A 5251-nucleotide genomic window follows, 5' to 3' on the forward strand; every position below is an offset into this window, starting at 1 on the left:
TATTTGTAGCCACTTTATTCATATAGCTCAAAACTCAAAACATCCCAAATGTCCATCAAAAAATAAATGGAAGAATATGTTTTGGTATACTCATATAATGGAAAACTACTCAACTACAAAAAAGGAATAAACTGCTAGAACAAATAAAATGCAAATTTTCAAAATAAATTTATGCTGAGTGAAAGATGTCAGACACAAAATAGTACATGCTGTATTCCATACATTTAAAATTCTGGAAAAGGCAAAACAAATCTATAGTGACAGAACCAAGTCAGTGATTTAATGAGATAAGACAGGAGAGAATTCACTGCAAAGCATCATGAGGGAATGTCTTGGGATAACAAAGATTCTTATATTCTTCATGGGGTGGTGATAACTCAGGGGGATATATTTTTCAAAATTTCTAAAACTTTACACTTAAAATGGATGCATTTTATTGTGCATAATTTATACCTCAATAACGATTTAAAAAGCAAAGAAAATGAGCAAACTATCTCTAGGTACTTCATATAAAGGAATATCTACATGGCAATTAAGCATATGATATTTGACTACAGACTCACATACATACACTGACACAGAGTCTAAACAAGATGTAAAATTCTCACACACTGCTCATAGGAGTGTAAGTGGTACACCCACTTTGTAAAATGACTAGCAATTAAAATCTTATGTATATTACCACCAGCAATGTATGCATATGTAAACAAAATTATATATAAGATATTCTTGCCACTATTATTGAAAATAAGGAAGAACTGGCCATTTTAATGTACATTAAGAGTAGTGTGAACGAACTGGCATATTTCTACACTGAGATGTTATACAACATTGAAAAAGAACAAGCTATTGCTACATGTCATAAGTTTTTGGATATCACAGACACAAAAAAATATTGCACAAAAGAAGATGAATACAAATACAAGTGTATTAATTCCTTTAGGTGAAGTTCAGAACCAAGCCAGAGTAGTATATAATAATAGAAGTTAGAATAATGGAGACTTTTGATCGAATCTTGCCTGACAGAGAGAGTTGTCTTCATTGCAGGTAATATTCTATATCTTGATCTGGGTTGTGGTTATATGATTGCATATATTTGTAAAGATTAATTAACCAGTAAAATTTAATTTTGTGCTCTTATTGTAAATGTGTTATACATCAATATAGTATTAAAAGTAAAACAGAGAAATTTCTAGAAAAAAAATCTAAGTGAATTCATCACTAGTTTACCTACACTAAAAGAAAAAAATTATCAAGTACTCTTTATAACTAAGAAAAATAATGACATGCATTCTTGAATGAGTAATAAAGAAAGAAAACAAGAAAGTAAATTGGAAAGTTAAATATACATTGTCTGTATAAAACAATAATAAAAATACCTTGCATGGTTTAAATATATAGAGAATTTTAAGACATTAAATATTTCAGGAAATTTCATATTTCTGGAGATAACTGCTACAAAGATTGAGGGCTTTTTAATAAATTTCCTGTGTGCTAAATAAAGAATAAAAAGAGAGGGATGATAAATTCATTCATTTCATTATCACTTCAGAATCTTTAAAAGTCAACAAATTAAACTCTTACATCTTTTAAGATCTTTAGGAAACAATCCTGTTTAAAAGATGCCAATTCAAGTTTTAGCTTTTGAAAAAAAATCCATATTCTATCTAAACATCACGTACCCTCTACTTAAAAATGAAAGTGATGGATATCTTCATTACCTTGGTTTGGTGATAGTCTCATAGATGGATTCATAGGTACAAACTCACTGAATTGAATAAATTAAATATGTGCAGGCTTTTTAATGTCAATTATTCCTCAAGAAACCTGTTTTTAAAAAGAATAAACAAAATAAAACTGGGGGAGGAAGAATTTGTAACCTTCTTTATATTTTTAATGTATAAGGATTAGAGCATTTTATTTCACAGGTCAATTTTCTAGGACTACTTTTAAAGAACTGTGTACCTGTCTAATATACGAATATCTAAATTTGGGATATTTCTAAGTTATGAAGCTTTATTACTGGAGTATTTACAGTATCGTTTGATATTAGATTGCCTGTTTTAGATAGTAGATCTAAGTACTTGTTATTGGAAAAATATTAGGAGGTAAAGTTTCAATTATAGGTTTAGAGTGCTAATTTATTTAGCACCCTTTTTTGAAGTAAATTCTAAAATGTCCACCATAAGCCTAGAAAAATATTCAAAAGAATTGGCAAGTGGAAAATAAAACTAGAAGACAGAAACTGTTCAGTCTTAAGGAGAGCTGATCTTCTCTCTTGAGTAGTATAGCTATGTGCTTTTTTAACCATAAGCTTAATGTTAAGCCAATTTGGTTAAGAGGAAATAATATTAGGAAGAAATACATATTCCCTACTTTTCATATTTCTCTCCATGTAGAGGTACATTCTATTGAAAAGTAAATTTCAAAAACTTTTAAAAGCATACCTGATTCATGCAATTAGTCAATGAGCTATTCAAAATATTTTATTCAATTAACTTAACAATGAAACCAGTAAGATGGTAAAGCTTTTTCAAAGAAAAATTTAAGGAATAAACATTATATAATCAAAAGACTGCTATTCAGTATCTAATACATATTTAACTGGTTAAAATCCTGTCGTGCCATAAAACTATAATCTTTAGGATATGTTTTCTACTGAGCAGAAATCTACAGCTGATGTGTCACTTTACAGTGTCTGGACTATAAGCAAAGCATAAATAGCCAAGTCATGCCTGTACATTTCCTATATAATTAAATAATTTTTGGTGTGCTCCAATGTTCATGGCAACTTTATTTACGGTGGTGAAGACATGAGAACAACCAAATGTCCTTCGATAGATGAATGGATAAAGAAGTTGTGGCATATATACACAATGGAATACTATTCGGTGGTAAGAAAAGATGAATAGGACTATTTGCGACAACATGGATGTATCTTGAGATTATAATGCTAAACAAAATAAGTCAGACAGGAAAAGTAGAGAACCACATGATTTCACTGACATGTGGTGTATAAACCAAAAACAACAAAAGAACAAGACAAGCAAATGAGAAACAAAAACTCATAGACCTGGACAATAGTTTAGTGGTTACCAGAAGGTAAGGGGGAAAGCGGGTAGTAGATGAGGGTAAAGGGGATCAAATATATGGTGATGAAAGGAGAACTGACTCTGGGTGGTGAACACACAATGTGATTTATAGAGGATGTAATACAGAATTGTATACCTGAAATTTATGTAACTTTACTAACAATTGTCACCCCACTAAACTGTAATTTAAAAAAAAATCCTGTAGTGCCAAAAAACTATAATCTTTAGGATATGTTTTCTACTGAGCAGAAATTTACAGCTGATGTGTCACTTTATAGTGTCTGGACTATAAGCAAAGCATAAATAGCCAAGTCAAATGCCTGTACATTTCCTATATAATTAAATTATTTTTGGATGGACCTGTTGAATAATATCATATAGACAGGAAGTCATTCTGCTTCATTTCTAAGATTTGGAGTTTTTTTCAATAATTCTTTTTTTTTTTTTTTACTAAATTTATAGGGGTGACATTGTTTAGTAAAATTATGTAGGTTTCAAGTGTACAATACATCATCTATATATTGCATTGTGTATTGTGCAATCTACTAGCCTCTGTGTCCTACCTATCCTTCCCCTGGAGTTGAAAAGAGACTTACCTGACAGGCAGATTTTGAACAAAGATTTGGGTATGTTATATCCATCCTATTCCATTTCCTGTTTTATATTGTCTCTTCTACAAATAGATGTCAGACTGTTCAAAGTCATGCAGTAAAAGGGTCTGCTCCGGATGGTGGGGTAGATTTGGGTTTCTAGCATTGCCTGTCTGATAGATATGACTAACGGGAGTTTCTTACTGGGATGATCCACGCCATGTTTTCATCACCACTATCTATAATAAAACTGGCACTTTAATCTCCATTTACTTACCTACCTTCTCTCTCTAGTTGACTCAGAACTCAAGCAAGAAATAATGGTGGGATTCCTTCAGATCCCACAATCCTAACAGTAACAATGACAGGCCCAAACACTTTGGTGTATATAATGTGGTATTATCTTTGGAAGCAAAATCTGCCAATGCACTTCAAAACTCTAAAATGTAAGTGGCCTTTGACTCAGAAATTCCTCTCTGATAAGTTAAACAAAGGAAATTGATAAGATTTTTAATATGTAATTTTATAATAGTTCTATATTGAAGCTTTACTAAATAATGATTTATCCATAAAAAGAGTGCAATGTAGAAAAATTATAATGCAAACCTATATTTTTACCATAGAAAAGCATTTACAGTTTTGGCTTAGAAATTGACTATACGTATACCTACTACTCTTGAGTAAATTTACACCAGGGGGTACCAATAAAAATGTATACACATAACTTGTATTCACCTTTTGTTATCGGTGCATATTGAGAATTACAATTTTAATACAGTTTTTTCATTTCTTAAAATGAGTATACATTTTTTTGGCACCCTCTATATTTTTTTCCATTGGAAACACAGACATAAAGCAATTGTAGTCTTCTGTTAACACTTTGTTATCCATGGGTTGAAGAGTCACCAGAAATATTTTTTCATCAGACAGCTATTGTTTTGCACTTGGAATGTGTCTAATAAAACTGTTGCATCTTACTGTCTCCAAGGACAAGATTCCCACTGTGCCTCTGTAAGATATTTTGCCAAAATTCAGTGCATATTAGATTCATTAGTCATGTTTGAACTTTGGTCACAAAGGACCTTTTACTTATCCACACTGGGGCCCTTGTACATCCATAAGAGCCTGAGATAATACAAGTCATTTTACTTCATTGTGCAAAATTCAACTTTGCCCAGAGAAATCAGAAATCATCCCTTTCAAAATCTTCTAAAATCACCTTACATTTATCAGACATTTAAACTAAATGACTTTTCATTTCAGCTTTGAGACATAAGAAATTTCTTTCTTGGTCTAAAGTGGAATAGAGTCTTTAACGAGAGTCTTTTGGCAACTCAGAGAGCACTTTCTGCTGCAAAAATAATTATCTATGAATGTGTATGTCTTCATGAGAAGGGCATTGGTGCACATTATTTAACCCCACTTATACTTCCAGTTTCACTTTTGGGACTATCAGGATTACACAGTCAACTAAAGCCATGATTACCTTCCATAAGAGTAAGTAAGTTTTCGTTTGGTGATTTCAGTTTCTTCCTTCATTCAACATTCTAGTTCCTGGATGTCTGGAAA

Source organism: Rhinolophus ferrumequinum, chromosome 10 (genome assembly GCF_004115265.2).
Source record: "Rhinolophus ferrumequinum isolate MPI-CBG mRhiFer1 chromosome 10, mRhiFer1_v1.p, whole genome shotgun sequence".
NCBI classification, from domain to species: Eukaryota; Metazoa; Chordata; class Mammalia; order Chiroptera; family Rhinolophidae; genus Rhinolophus; species Rhinolophus ferrumequinum.